Here is a 16,302-nt window from a genome sequence, read left to right on the forward strand (position 1 = left end):
GAACCTCAGAAGTGTCTCATACACAGTGATTCAGCCAGTTCAGGGCACAGTTGAACATACCCTAAATTTTGACACCTAGTACAATTGGCTGCACCGCGCGGCTTGTGGAATCTTAGTTCCCCGACAGAAATCGAACCCGCGCCCCCTGCAGTGGAAGCACTGGAAGCGTGTAGTCTTAACCACTGGGCCGCCAGGGAAGCCCCCACACCTAGTACAATTCGTATCTTCCTCACCCTGTGTACAAAATAGGAAATTAAGATCACTGATCACATCCCAGCCCAGTCAAGGCCAGGTGTGTGCTAGAGCTGGCTCCTCCAGGCTCTCAAGCCTCTCTCTCCAAAGTATTATAATTCTCTATGGTCCACCAAAACACCCATTCCCAAATCCATCATAGCCTCGTCTGTACTACTCAAAGAGCCAGCAAATGTTTGCCTGAATGCTTGCTGTGTGCCAGGCCCCTGTCTGAGCACATATCACAGTGAGATAGTTATCATTTCCATCATACAGCTGGGGAAACTGAGACTCAGAGACTTTATTTTTTTTCTTCTCATTTTTTATTCAGTCAACAATATTTAAGAGGAATCCAAGATATAAAAGGCATTTTGCAGGATGTTACCAAGGTGAGTCAGTCAAGGACTCTGCTCTCAAATTTCACAAGGTGAGAGATAGAGAACAATGAAACAAGGAAGAAAGGGATGGGCAAAATGTGGGATGAGAAGGCAAAAGATGGGGCTGTACTCCCATGGGGCACAGTCAGGGAACAATTCCTGGATGCAGTGACATTGGAAGTAGCTGGAAATGTGGCCCCAAGCTTTTCAGCCTTGAGTAGGTCCTGCTGGGTGGTAGGAGTGTTCTACTTTATCAGAACCAGGGTTTATCTTTTTTTTTCCATTATGGTGTATTACAGGATATGGAATATAGTTCCCTGTGCTGTACAATAGGACCTTGTTGTTTATCCATTCTACATATAACAGTTTGCATCTGCTAGTCCCAAACTCCCAATCCAACCCTCCCCCTTGGCAAGGTCTATTCTCTATGGAGACTCAAAGACTTAAAATGACTTTTTAACTACAGACTAAACCCTTAGGTCGGTTTCCCCCAGAAGTTGACCATAAGACAAGGATTTGAGGACTTCCCCGGTGGCACATTGGTTAAGAATCCGCCTGCCAATGCAGGGGACACAGGTTCGATCCCTGGTCCGGGAAGATCCCACATGCCGCGGAGCAACTAAGCCCGTGTGCCACAACTACTGAGCCTGCGCTCTAGAGCCCGTGATCCACAACTACTGAGCCTGTATGCCACAACTACCGAAGCCCGTGTGCCTAGAGCCCGTGCTCCGCAACAAGAGAAGCCACTGCCATGAGAAACCCGTACACCGCAACGAAGAGTCATCCCCGCTCACCACAACTAGAGAAAGCACGCATGCAGCAATGAAGACCCAATGCAGCCAAAAATAAATATAAAATAATAAATAAATTTATTAAAAAAAACATAAGAGAAAAATATTTTTTAAAAAAAAGACAAGGATTCGAGTGCAAGTTGAAAGGGAGTGGAAAAGTGAAAGAGGGAAGGGAAGGCAGCCAATGAAGGGAGACAGTTATTACTGTTAGCAACTGGGATATGGTCCCACAAGACAACTCTGAAAGACAGCATGGAATATGCCTCAAAGTTACCCCAACAGAGAGGTGAAGGAGTTGGAGTATTTATACACTTTCTCCCATCAGTCACTGGTTGAGGTCAAGGGAACACAGGAAGGATGCTGACAGCATCTATTACATTGCCCAATATCATGCTGCTAGAAACTCTGAATGCCATTCAAACTCCAAATCCAACAGTTCTTTCATTTCTCTATAGAAAGGAGAAGTTAATCAAACTAACACTATGGATAAAGTGTTATGCTGGTAAAAGTAAACCTATTTGCCAAATCACTTCGGGTTAACATGTCCAAGGAAATATAAGGTATCTTTTTGCTAATTTTTATCAATATAAGGAATAGGAAAAGCCATTCTAAGTCACTTTGCTCATCTCACGGGAATTAACCAAATGCCCTTCCCTGCCCGCTTCTTCAGTGAGAGGCTGTCTTCTCTAGTTCAGTCACAGCTGCCTTGGGCAGGAGTTCTACAGCCTCAAGCTGTCATCCCCGAGCAGCTGCATCAATCTCTGATTAGAGGCTCCAGAGTCTACCATCCAAGGGATGATTAAAAAATGACCCCCTGGCCACCTAGCAAATGGAGTCTGGAAGATGTTCCTGTTTACTGTGCCCTGCTCCCCCACTGCCTCCTGCCCCATCCCCTCCCCCAACACATCCTCCATGGGAATCCACAAATAGCCAAATAAATGAAGCCTTCAGTCATGGGCCTGTGGTAGCTTACCCAGCCTCAAAGATTTATTTACAATTCTTCTGGAGAGGCAGGGAGGTGTTTAAATAGCACAGTGTGTCATTGGGATAAAAAACTGGACCATACTGTGAAGAGTGGTGGGAGAGGCAGGGAGGTGTAGGAGGAGACCACTGCCCTAGTTTTACAAACCCAGCTGTAGCAGCTCTCCGCAACTATAGCTTGAAGACAGAGACTGTACGTCTTGTTCCATTCTAAGAACACTACTGAGACCTGCCCAGTTTCTCACTCTGGGCAGAGGAAAAGGAATGTGGACAAATCCTGAGACTGCCCTGGGGATCATCCGGTCTCCCAAGTTCTCCAAGGGATTCTCTGACAATCTGGTCCCACCTCCACACCTCACCTCCCAGTGAGGACACTTCCTGCCAAAAGTATCCTTGAGAAGACTGAAGGAAATAATTAGGCCAAGGCCCTGTTGTACTTTGGTGACAGGACCCCTTTCTGGCAAGGCCCGCAGTCCAGCTCTTGGCACTCTAGCATAGGTGCCAGAATACTTGGTCCTAGACACCTCTCCAGCCAATTCTCTTGGCCATTCCTAAGGAGCTCACGCACAGAAGGCAGACAAAAAGCTTGGCTCCAGGAAACAGACCAAGAAATCAAAGCAAAACTCGGTAACTGAGTGGTCCCAGGTAGGCCAGTGCATCCAAGAGTGATGAGGAGAACTGAGGGACTGAAAACAAGGTGTAGGGTTGACAACCATCCTGGACCAACTTCTAGGATAACACAAACTGGAGAGAGGGCCTGAACCCAGAACAGAAGCCATGCAGAGATGCAGAGAAGTGGACTCTGGGGCAGAGTGAGACCGCCCTCAGGAAGGCGGGGTTGCTGCCAGCCGGAGGTACAGCAGGGGCAGAATACTGCACAGGCCCTGACCCACTCAGCCAGGTGCAGAGGGCATATCTTCTACCTTCCCCTGGAAGAGGGTATGACTAGGAGCCCCAGATCCCCTGGCCTTCTCTCAGCCAAGCTCCCCAAAAGTATCCCTCATCATTCTAACCAGATTTCACCAGCATAAAAAACTAGGACAGAGGAACATAGGATATGCCTAGGTTGCACTCCAAAGATTATCCTATCCCCTCTGCACTCCACCTCTGCTCTCCCTTCTCCTGAAGGAGGAGCAGGATTCACCTTCCAGCCTTCTCAGCACAGGGAATCCTGAATTGAACCAGCCCAGACTCCCAGGTGCCTGGGCAGGTTGCATGCTCTGTCTCCACCTCCTTGTCCCAAGGCAAGAACTACCCTCTTTCCAAAGCTACTGTCCCTCTCCGAGCTCAGGCATCATTTGAGGTCCTCTTCTGTCCCCCTGAGGCCCACCCGACTGCAGCAGCTCCCAGGCATCAGGCTGACCTGTTCAGAGGAGAAAGCACAGCTGGTGCCCACACTCATAGCCATACTCCAGGGTCTCTGATCCCAAATGGGCACCTCACAGGCAGACTCCACATTCTCTGAGACACTGCATTTGGACACAAGTTTGAAAACAAAAAAACAAAACAAAACTCTCCTCAAACTACCCAATATAGCCACTGAGAAGTTTCTTTAATTCTTCAGACCACCTGCAGAAAAAGTTCCCAGTAAGGAAATGTGGATTGGTGAATAAAATAAATCCAACCCCGGATTCCTCAACCAGATGCTGGGGAAAGAAGGCCCCTGGCTCTGTCTCACAGCTGTTTAAAAGAATCATTGTTTCTAATTCTTTCCTCCCATGGTACCAAGATCAACTGTGGCAGGAATTGTTATTTGTCAGCTCATTGGTTCATACATTCATTCATCACATGTAAAGTACTTACTATAAATTTGGCCAGTTCTAGACGGCCTCTGTTCTCTGGGAGAACAAGTTTTAGGGATCCAGATTCCACACACCTGGAAATAAAGTGCATCGCAGCGTTCAGAAGCCTGGCGCTCAGCTCCTGCCGTCACTGAGGCGCAGAGGTGCGGTGGACAACCCAGGACCCACGGAGCGCCCCAGGGTAAGATGGAACCCTATATCTCCCTGTCAGGCCACCGTGCCTCTCTGCTGTCCCCAGGGATCTCCCAGCTTAGGAACTGAGTGCAATGCAGGCACTCGAAATGCAGAAGTGGCCGGGGTCGGCCCAAGGCATTTGCCTCTCTGGCGAGAGAGGATGCAAAGACGAGATTCCCAGCGACCTCCGGCATCAGCTCCGGAGACGGGCCGCGAGCCGGCAAAGGGGAAGTGCAACGAGGACCCAGGGCCCCCGCGCATCCGGCGCCCTTCTGAAGGCCAAGGGAGGCTCGGGCGCCGGAGGTTGGAACCCGCCTCCAGGGAATCGTCGGTTGAGCCGGGAAGAACAGGACCAGATTAGGATCGGACACCCCCCAGGACACCCCCCGATTAGGGTCGGGGCCTGCCATCCCTGCACCTGCCCGCCCGGCACCGTCTAGCCAGGGAGTCCCGGGGACCCCGGGGATAGGGTGGGGGCGCCTTCCTGCCGCCGCCCTTGGCGTGGAGAGAAGGAAGGACGCCCCAGGAATCGGAGGGGGAGGACGAGCCTAGAGCCACAACTTTCTCCCGCGGAAGGCGGGCAGGCTGGGGTTCCGCACCTATGCGGCCCCTGCGGAGTCCACACGCCCGGGAACCCCCAGTGTCTGGGGAAGAAGGGAGGAGAACAGGAGCAGACGAGGACTGAGGGGCTGACTCGGACGGGTCAGGGGACACTGCGGGAAAACTTTCGGCGAGGGGGGAGAGGACCGCCCAGTGCACCACACCTTGCTCCCCGCAAATCGGGCCCGGAGCCTCGCTCCCCGCGGCCCGCGCCCCGCGCCTTGCCTGCGTCCGGAGCCGGCTGCACCTCTCGCGCGCTGCGGGGACCTTGGAGTTGGAAAGTGGGGGTGTTGCGGTCGGGGACGGCTCCAGCCAGCGTCTCGGTCAGCGGTCGGCGGGCCCGGCTCCCTTACAGCCCTGCTGAGCTTGCGGCAGCCGCGCGATTGAGGGTCGGGCGCCCAGTCCCCCTCCGCCCCTCCTCGCCCTCTCTCACGCCCCTCTGCCTTTATCTGCCCCAATCGGATCTGACCGCCCTCCCTCCCCCTCTTTCTTTAGCTCTCCATCTCTCCCTCCACCCCTCTTCCCCGGCCTTTCTTCTTCCCCCTCCTCTCCCGCCCTCCCTCCCCCCCGGGGGGGCGGGGCTTCTCCCCTCCCTCCCAGACAAAGCTGTGGCTGCTCATCCCCTTCTAGTACGGGCTTAGGCTGCCAGCGCCTCTTCCGGCCTGGGGTGGAGGGGTAGAAGTGAGGGGGTGGGGAGGATGAGCTGGCTCACTCACCCCATTCTCCGCGGCCTTCTCCAAAAGGGATAGAGTCTTGGCCCGAGCCCCTTGGTTTGCTCCGGGCGGTGACAGCCACTCCCAGAGAACAGTCACGCTGCCCCGCGGAGCCCACGTCGAGCGCCCTGGATTCCCCAGGCAGAGGATATGGGATTTTTTTTTCTAACACCTGCTTATTCCAAAAAGGGTTTGAGCTGAGCAAGGCCCCTTGGACTTCGCGGGCTGGCAGACGTGACAGAAATGTGAAGGAGGCCAAGTTTCTTTGTCCTCCTCTCACCTCCCCCTCTTAGCCATCCCTGGACCTCCAGGGCCTCTCAGTATACACGGAGCCCTAGAGCACCCCAGATTTGGGGCGCCTTATTTTTTCCCTCCCTCTTATCGCAATTGTCCCCCAACATACATACTCCAACCCTGCAGGGTCGGTCCCCATGCCTTTCAGCGTGGAAGGGGGACTAAGGATTAATGGGTAGACAACCCTCAGGGTACAGCTGGGTCAGCTCATCCCTCCTGGAAGCGAAACATTCTTTATAAATTCATTGTTTGGATCGTGGAATGTGTTTCCCTTAGAAACAATGTTATAAATGGTGACCTGCTTCCCGGACTGGCCACAAAAGTCTTTTGAACCCAAAATGCAGCTGAAGGTTGGTGGTGAAAACTGTGTCAGCTACCCCAGAACAAGGAGACCACTGATCAACTATAGAAAAAAAAAAAAAAATTACCTTCTGGTTCTTTCCCGAGCTATAAACAGAAAGGTCAATCATTAATTCCCCCTCCCCCACCCCAAACTTCGGAGTTACTACTCTGTATTAGTAAGCTTCTTTGCTTTGCAGGTAATAGGAGCATCCTCAGGGGAATGTATTATGAGGACATGGGGATTTCCCTACAACCTCAGGGTCAGAACAGCAGGCGGAGCTCGGTAAGAAGCAAACCTAGAACTTGAAGGGCTTCCAGTAACCCAGAAAGTCTTCTCTGAGGAGCCAACTTTTCTCTTTCACCATAGACTGGCGTTCACTGCACCCCAGACACATGGCAAAGGGTGGCCATCACTTCCATCACTGGGGCTTAGAGCTCCCTGTTGAAGAAGGCAGCCAGGTGGAACTAGAATCCCTTAGTCTCTACTCCAGTCTCCCAGGACAGCAACTCATTGGCCCAGTTTAGGTCAGGTGACCATCCATTGTCCAAATTAGGCTGCCAGGAACCCTGACCTGTTTAAAACAAAATCCATTTCTCTCCACTTAGAGTCTCCATCTTGGTGAATAAATTGATTGATTAGTTCAAGACACCAGAAAACATCTTTCTTTTCATCAATTTCCCCATACAGAAAGCACAAGAGAGAAAGGAATATGCCTTTATCCTTCAAGGCAGTGTAGGGACAATACTTCTGTAACAGGGATAATATAATGCAAATATTAAACTGCTATATTAAAGCCCATCTTTAAACCATGTTTTCTTGTAGACTTCCACCCCCATGGACTAAACCAGGAGGCACATGGCCCCAAAGAAGCAGCAGAAAAGTATTTCCAGAGCCATCCTCTAGTAGAAATACAATGCATGCCACAGTTGCAATTTAAAACTTTCTAGCCACATTAAAAATAATTTTAAAAAGTGAAATTAATTTTAATAATATATTTTATTTAACCCAACATAACCAAAATATTACCATTTCAATGTGTAGACAATATAAAAAAATTATTCATGAAGTATTTTACATTCTATTTTTGTACTAAGTCTAAAATCAGGTGTGTATTTACACTTCAAAACATCTCAATTTGGATGTTAAATTTTGAAATAAAATTTCAAAACTTTAAAAATACTTGATCTGTATTTAGGTTTTATAAAATTTTCACTTGAAAAAGTATATTCACATACCCAAGTTGTTCCAACATGCTTAAAAGTTTCCCAATAACTGAATTATCAGTTTTTAAATTTAAGTTTTAATTAATTAAGTTTACATAAACTTAATACTCAGTTCCACTAATCACATTTCAAGTGCATAATAGCGACATGTGGCTAGTAGCCACCATATTGAGACAGCACAAGTTGAAGAGCAAAGAGGTCACTGATGAGCTTGAGTCTCAAAACCAACTTCCCAAAGTTCCCTGGCGGTCCAGTGGTTAAGCCTCTGTGCTTCCAGTCCAGGGGGTGCCAGTCGGGGAACAAAGTTCCCACATGCCAGGCGATGCGGCCAAAGAAAAAAAAAAGCCAACTTCCCTTTTCTCTTTAGCAAAACAGTGACAGAAATATCAAGCATGGTCAGAGAAAATGATTTTCCACATTCTTTTATGTCCCCCTATAACATCTCAAGAGGCAGACTCTGCCTACCTAGATCAGAGTTCTACTTTATGCCTGGGAAGAAGCAGGAGATGCAGAGAAGTGGGGATGCCCAAAGCCTACCCTTAAGTACCCAGGGGATTCTGGGAGAAGGGAGGAAGATGTGGGGAACATAGTAGGAAATGCACCTTCTTCATTTGTGACTTCGACCAGTGTGAGAAGATATGTTGATGGGCTGAAGGGAGTTCTGGGGATAAAATAGAGGAGATTGCCACACTGGCTGCCTACCTCTTTCTCCCAGGTTCTCAGACACTCACCTGGGGGTGGAGGGCAGCCTCATTAAGGTCAACTTAGTGGATCGCCTATGTTACATAAAGGGAGGGCCTGGGGTTTTTTCCTGGGGTCACCCACAGTTCCTGCATGGCCAAGACCTGCTGCAGAGTTCCCACCTGCTCCCAAGGACCAGAGGCCTCAGAAGGAAGCTAAATTGTGAGCCAAAGCCCTTCTATAGGTCCTGTCCTAGTTTGAGCTCCCTCAAAAGCAGAACATGAGACAAGAACTTGGGTGCAGGTCGTTTACTTAGGAGTTGATCCCAGAAAGCAAGAGAAGACAGGGAAGAAGGAGAAGCTAATAAAGGATATACAACTGGCACTCCATTCCTCTGGAGACCCTCTAAGCACCTGTGTAAAATGCCCCTCAGAATTGTTCTCTCTGAAAGTCAGGGAGCTGGGGATTTATCCGCTGACTCTCATTCCCCACCAGTTGAGGATTATTCCCAGGAGAGTTTACCTCTTCTTACTTCCTGGTTGTGTGGATATCTTTGGCTTCGAGGAAACATCTGAGGCAGAAAAGCTGGAGCCACTGCCATAGGCACTTGAGGTGGGACGAGTTACTGTGCATGGAGCTGCCCACCACAGCTAATCCAGGGTGAGAAGTGGGCTGAGGGGAGGCGACACAGGACACACAAATCATCTGCTCTAAGACCCAGCATGGAGAGGGCAAGTTGACCCTGGAGGTTGGCAGAACAACATGATGGGGACTCAAAGGGAGCAATTGGCGAGGGCTGAGTTAAGGTTAGGGAGGACAGGGAACACTACAGAGCTCCGAAGGAGCATGGAGCACCCAAACCATGAGGTACACGGGCTGCAGGCATCAGCAGAATATGCCAGCCAAACGCTCATGAATGGGGCCACCACCCCTCAGCATGCTGCTTTCAAAGGGATGGTACAAAGCAGGCCCTCTTCAGGGGAGCCAAGAGAACTGAGGCACCAGCCTCAAATGCCACTGCAAGAGAAAGTAAGACAGAATCTCCCCCAAAGATCCATCTTGTAGAGAGCTGGGAAGGGAGGAAGAACTTGAGAGAGTTTTTAACCTAACGAGACCAGCAGGACTGTTTAAGTTATTGCGTCATACTCCATTTTGTCCCTCTGCTATGTAGGAGGTGAGAACCTGCAAAGGAAGATCCAATGAGTTAATAGAGAAATAAGGAAGCCTAGGTGAGGTCTGTCCCTGGGACCTGAATACACCTGGACATGTCTGGCACCCTAGCATAGTGGGCTAGCTGGAAATATATTTGTTGGAGAGGTGAAAAAGGGCCCTCCTTGGAGATAATTTTCACTCTAGAGAAAGAAGAAACCAAGTTCGGCCCAGTAACAAAGCTTTAGTTGAAAGAAGGGAGGTGAGAGATTGTCTCTCAGCTCTGCCTCCAACCTGAGTCCCTGGACACATAGTGAGGGGAGGGGTTGAGAAGATAGAAGAGGCTCTAAGTTATAACTTAGAGGAAAAGACTGTTTCATGAACTTCAGGGATATTCTGGGGCCTAAGCAGCCATGCTTGGGGACCCTGCTGCTAAGTAACATTTAAGGGACCAACACTCCAACACTCAGCTTCTCTATTTCAAGGGCCTGGTATGTTGACAACATTACCCAGAAAGTGGTAGATGGATTTCCAGAATGGTTACAATTATCCCCTTCCTTGCATACACTTTGCAGTTCCTCTCACAAAGAGGTGGAGTGTACTTCCCCACCTTGAATCTGGGTTGACATTGCAGCTTTCTTTGGCCAGTACAGTAGAATGCGGCAGAAGTCATACCATGCCTTTTCAGAACCTGGGCCTCAAGAAGCCTTGCATTCTTCTACTCTTTCTATTGGAACATTGCTCTGCCATGTGAATAAGCCTGCACTAGCTGGCTGGAGGATGGCCCAGAGCCAAGGCAGTCCAGATGTTCCATCCAAGGCCCCAGACATGTGGGAGAGTCCAAACAAGATCAGTAAAGTCCCCTACCCAACCTAGAGTTGACCACTGATGCATAGGGGAGCGCAGGTGAGTCTAGCCCAAATAGCCAACCAATAAAAGCATAAGATAAATAGATGGTTGTTATTTTAAGCCACTGAATTTGGGATAGTTTGTTATATAGCAGTAGCTAACTGTTAAAGACTTAACAGGATTTTAAAAATGGTAACTATGTGAGGTGATAGATTTGTTAACTAACCTTATTGGCATAATTCTTTTATAATATATATGTACATCAAATCATCACCCTTAAACCTGCAAAATGTTATATGTCAATTATATCTCAATAAAGCTGGAAAAAAAGAAACACAAAAAATGAAAACCTTTAATACAAAGAAAAAAAAAACAGGATGAAGTGTCCATGGCTGACGTGATTGGGCTATTGGTGGACACCAGTCTGGTGACCTCTGGATTGTTTATGAGCTTGTGAGAGAGATGCATCTGGGGAACTCTCCTCCCACATACACCCCCCCTTCCCAAAGCAATATAGAGGTATTTTCAGACGGCTAAAGTCTGAGTGAGATGGTGAAATTTAGATTTATGACTGTTAATGTGTTAATGTAATTTGTCCTCACAAATGGAGAGACCAAGGGAAATTTGAGTAACAAAGATTTTGTCACTGAACTCCACAAGTTTATCTTTCATGAGGAAGGACTATCTTAATTAAGAGTTCACTTTATCCACCGCTAAGAAGTTTTTATAGCGTCTAAAATACCTATATGGAACAGTATCTGGATTCATCCTTGGAGATGGGAGGCTGGATTAAAGTTCTCGTATGGTTCATACTTAAGTAAGCTCAGGTGTATGAGTCTCAAGCCCCAGACAGGAGCCCTATCTTGTAAGATTTTCTCTCCTCCAGTTAAAGTGCAGACAGGGACTGGTAAGAGGGAAAAAGGATTCAAACAAAGTACATGGACTTGACTAGTTCATTTCCAGCAAATGTGTCTCTTTTCACAAAAAGTATTTGGTGAAGAGCCTTAAGGCTAAACTCTCTGGGCAGCTATCCTTCTAAACAAAGTACTTATAAACGGAATTTGGCAACTGAACTATGTTTCAAATTAGATGGGAGATTACATTTGATTTTTTCTAGGAATCCATTCAAGTTTCCTTAACCCTAAGGTTATATTCCATCAAAGCTCCCCTTCCATTTTTGGTTGTATTGAAATACGAATTCTTTGGTGTGAAAATGTTATCCTGCCATAAGACAAATTGAGTACACTTTCAAAACTGTATTGATAGGTATTTACTAGACATCAATGGTATGCAAGGTGCTATACTAGGCATGATAAAAAATAAGAAGAATAAGAATAATGGAGCCAAGAAAAATATTAGGCAGTATCTAGTTTAATAACATCACTTGGCAGGCTCAGAAATTGAGACTTAGATAAATCAACTCACCACATCATTTGGTTGCAAGAAACAGAAGTCATTTGAGCCAGCCTAGGTAAAGTGAGACTGATTTTAAAGAACCAAGAGTTTCTTGCAGAACTCATGGGAAGGAAGTGAACCAGGTCCAAGATGAACTAGAATATGACCTACAGGGTTCAATCTGTGTGTGAGTCTGTCTGTCTGTCTGTCTGTCTCTCTCTCCCTGCTCCCTCTCTCTCTTCCTCCTTGTTTCTTGTATTGCCATCTCTCCACATATGTGCTCTAACTTCTGCCCAGATGGCTGTTTTTTTTTTTTTTTTTTTTTTTTTTTTTTTTTTTAAAACATCTTTATTGAAGTATAATTGCTTTACAATGGTGTGCTAGCTTCTGCTTTACAACAAAGTGAATCAGTTACACATATACATATGTTGCCATATCTCTTCCCTCTTGCATCTCCCTCCCTCCCACCCTCCCTGTCCCACCCCTCTAGGTGGTCACAAAGCACCGAGCTGATCTCCCTGTGCTATGCGGCTGCTTCCCACTAGTTATCTATTTTACATTTGGTAGTGTATATATGTCCATGACACTCTCTCACCCTGTCACATCTCACCCCTCCCCCTCCCCATATCCTCAAGTCCATTCTCTAGTAGGTCTGTGTCTTTATTCCCATCTTGCCACTAGGTTCTTCATGACCTCTTTTTTTTTTTTTTTTTTCCCTTAGATTCCATATATATGTGTTAGCATACTGTATTTGTTTTTCTCTTTCTGACTTACTTCACTCTGTATGACAGACTCTAACTCCATCCACCTCATTACAAACACCTCCATTTCATTTCTTTTTATGGCTGAGTAATATTCCATTGTATATATGTGCCACATCTTCTTTATCCATTCATCCGATGATGGACACCTAGGTTGCTTCCATGTCCTGGCTATTGTAAACAGAGCTGCAATGAATATTTTGGTACATGACTCTTTCTGAATTATGGTTTTCTCAGGGTATATGCCCAGTAGTGGGATTGCTGGGTCATATGGTAGTTCTATTTGTAGTTTTTTAAGGAACCTCCATACTGTTCTCCATAGTGGCTGTATCAATTTACATTCCCACCAACAGTGCAAGAGTGTTCCCTTTTCTCCACACCCTCTCCAGCATTTATTGTTTCTAGATTTTTTGATGATGGCCATTCTGACCGGTGTGAGATGATACCTCATTGTAGTTTTGATTTGCATTTCTCTAATGATTAATGATGTTGAGCATTCTTTCATGTGTCTGTTGGCAATCTGTATCTCTTCTTTGGAGAAATGTCTATTTAGGTCTTCTGCCCATTTTTGGATTGGGTTGTTTGTTTTTTTGTTATTGAGCTGCATGAGCTGCTTGTAAATCTTGGAGATTAATCCTTTGTCAGTTGCTTCATTTGCAAATATTTTCTCCCATTCTGAGGGTTGTCTTTTGGTCTTGTTTATGGTTTCCTTTGCTGTGCAAAAGCTTTTAAGTTTCATTAGGTCCCATTTGTTTATTTGTGTTTTTATTTCCATTTCTCTAGGACCTGGGTCAAAAAGGATCTTGCTGTGACTTATGTCATACAGTGTTCTGCCTATGTTTTCCTCTAAGAGTTTGATAGTGTCTGGCCTTACACTTAGGTCTTTAATCCATTTTGAGTTTATTTTTGTGTATGGTGTTAGGGAGTGTTCTAATTTCATACTTTTACATGTACCTGTCCAATTTTCCCAGCACCACTTATTGAAGAGGCTGTCTTTTCTCCACTGTATATGCTTGCCTCCTTTATCAAAGATAAGGTGACCATATGTGCGTGGGCTTATCTCTGGGCTTTCTATCCTGTTCCATTGATCTATATTTCTGTTTTTGTGCCAGTACCAAACTGTCTTGATTACTGTAGCTTTGTAATATAGTCTGAAGTCAGGGAGCCTGATTCCTCCAGCTCCATTTTTCGTTCTCAAGATTGCTTTGGCTATTCGGGGTCTTTTGTGTTTCCATACAAATTGTGAAATTTTTTGTTCTAGTTCTGTGAAAAATGCCAGTGGTAGTTTGATAGGGATTGCATTGAATCTGTAGATTGCTTTGGGTAGCAGAGTCATTTTCACAATGTTTATTCTTCCAATCCAAGAACATGGTATATCTCTCCATCTATTTGTATCATTTTTAATTTCTTTCATCAGTGTCCTATAATTTTCTGCATATAGGTCTTTTGTCTCCTTAGGTAGGTTTATTCCTAGGTATTTTATTCTTTTTGTTGCAATGGTAAACGGGAGTGTTTTCTTAATTTCACTTTCAGATTTTTCATCATTAGTATACAGGAATGCAAGAGATTTCTGTGCATTAATTTTGTATCCTGCTACTTTACCAAATTCATTGATTAGCTCTAGTAGTTTTCTGGTAGCATCTTTTGGATTCTCTATGTATAGTATCATGTCATCTGCAAACAGTGACAGCTTTACTTCTTCTTTTCCGATTTGGATTCCTTTTATTTCTTTTTCGTCTCTGATTGCTGTGGCTAACACTTCCAAAACTATGTTGAATAATAGTGGTGAGAGTGGGCAACCTTGTCTTGTTCCTGATCTTAGTGGAAATGGTTTCAGTTTTTCACCATTGAGGACAATGTTGGCTGTGGGTTTGTCATATACGGCCTTTATTATGTTGAGGAAAGTTCCCTCTATGCCTACTTTCTGCAGGACTTTTATCATAAATGGGTGTTGAATTTTGTCGAAAGCTTTCTCTGCATCTATTGAGATGATCATATGGTTTTTCTCCTTCAATTTGTTAATATGATGTATCACGTTGATTGATTTGCGTATATTGAAGAATCCTTGCATTCCTGGAATAAACCCCACTTGATCATGGTGTATGATCCTTTTAATGTGCTGTTGGATTCTGTTTGCTAGTATTTTGTTGAGGATTTTTGCATCTATGTTCATCAGTGATATTGGCCTGTAGTTTTCTTTCTTTGTGACATCTTTGCCTGGTTTTGGTATCAGGGTGATGGTGGCCTCGTAGAATGAGTTGGGGAGTGTTCCTCCCTCTGCAATATTTTGAAAGAGTTTGAGAAGGATAGGTGTTAGCTCTTCTCTAAATGTTTGATAGAATTCGCCTGTGAAGCCATCTGGTCCTGGGCTTTTGTGTGTTGGAAGATTTTTAATCACAGTTTCAATTTCAGTGCTTGTGATTGGTCTGTTCATATTTTCTATTTCTTCCTGGTTCAGTCTCGGCAGGTTGTGCATTTCTAAGAATCTGTCCATTTCTTCCAGGTTGTCCATTTTATTAGCATAGAGTTCCTTGTAGTAATCTCTTATGATCGTTTGTATTTCTGCAGTGTCAGTGGTTACTTCTCCTTTTTCATTTCTAATTCTATTAATTTGAGTCTTCTCCTTTTTTCTCTTGATGAGTCTGGCTAATGGTTTATCAATTTTGTTTATCTTCTCAAAGAACCAGCTTTTAGTTTCATTGATTTTTGCTATTGTTTCCTTCATTTCTTTTTCATTTATTTCTGATCTGATCTTTATGATTTCTTTCCTTCTGCTAGCTTTGGGGTTTTTTTGTTCTTCTTTCTCTAATTGCTTTAGGTGCAAGGTTAGGTTGTTTATTCGAGATGTTTCCTGTTTCTTGATGTAGGCTTGTATTGCTATAAACTTCCCTCTTAGAACTGCTTTTGCTGCATCCCATAGGTTTTGGATCGTCGTGTCTCCATTGTCATTTGTTTCTAGGTATTTTTTGATTTCCCCTTTGATTTCTTCAGTGATCACTTCGTTATTAAGTAGTGTATTGTGTAGCCTCCATGTGTTTGTATTTTTTACAGATCTTTTCCTGTAATTGATATCTAGTCTCATAGCGTTGTGGTCGGAAAAGATACTTGATACGATTTCAATTTTTTTAAATTTACCAAGGCTTGATTTGTGACCCAAGATATGATCTATCCTGGAGAATGTTCCATGAGCACTTGAGAAAAATGTGTATTCTGTTGTTTTTGGGTGGAATGTCCTATAAATATCAATTAAGTCCATCTTGTTTAATGTATCATTTAAAGCTTGTGTTTCCTTATTTATTTTCATTTTGGATGATCTGTCCATTGGTGAAAGTGGGGTGTTAAAGTCCCCTACTATGATTGTGTTACTGTCGATTTCCCCTTTTATGGCTGTTAGTATTTGCCTTATGTATTGAGGTGCTCCTATGTTGGGTGCATAAATATTTACAATTGTTATACCTTCCTCTTGGATCGATCCCTTGATCATTATATAGTGTCCGTCTTTGTCTCTTGTAATTGTCTTTATTTTAAAGTCTATTTTGTCTGATATGAGAATTGCTACTCCAGCTTTCTTTTGATTTCCATTTGCATGGAATATCTTTTTCCATCCCCTCACTTTCAGCCTGTATGTGTCTCTAGGTCTGAAGTGGGTCTCTTGTAGACAGCATATATATGGGTCTTGTTTTTGTATCCATTCAGCCAGTCTGTGTCTTTTGGTGGGAGCATTTAATCCATTTACATTTAAGGTAATTATCGATATGTATGTTCCTATTCCCATTTTCTTAAATGTTTTGGGTTTGTTATTGTAGGTGTTTTCCTTCTCTTGTGTTTCTTGCCTAGAGAAGTTCCTTTAGCATTTGTTGTAAAGCTGGTTTGGTGGTGCTGAACTCTCTCAGCTTTTGCTTGTCTGTAAAGGTTTTAATTTCTCCATCAAATCTGAA

General features: G+C 45.0%; 1 protein-coding gene across 4 annotated transcripts in view; it reads right to left on the reverse strand.

The window, feature by feature from the left end:
• RASSF2 (Ras association domain family member 2) overlaps positions 1–5,170 on the reverse strand; it is a 42,394-nt gene extending 37,224 nt beyond the window's left edge. For all 4 annotated transcript variants that reach the window (XM_061207765.1, XM_061207766.1, XM_061207763.1 and 1 more), the window contains exons 1-2: positions 5,121–5,170; positions 4,184–4,256 (exon numbers count right to left, since the gene is read on the reverse strand). The gene's annotated coding sequence lies outside the window, so the exon portion shown is untranslated. The remainder of the gene's footprint in view (positions 1–4,183; positions 4,257–5,120) is intronic.
• Positions 5,171–16,302: the final 11,132 nt, after the last annotated feature.

The sequence above is a fragment of the Eubalaena glacialis genome, chromosome 13 (genome assembly GCF_028564815.1).
Source record: "Eubalaena glacialis isolate mEubGla1 chromosome 13, mEubGla1.1.hap2.+ XY, whole genome shotgun sequence".
Classification (NCBI taxonomy): Eukaryota; Metazoa; Chordata; class Mammalia; order Artiodactyla; family Balaenidae; genus Eubalaena; species Eubalaena glacialis.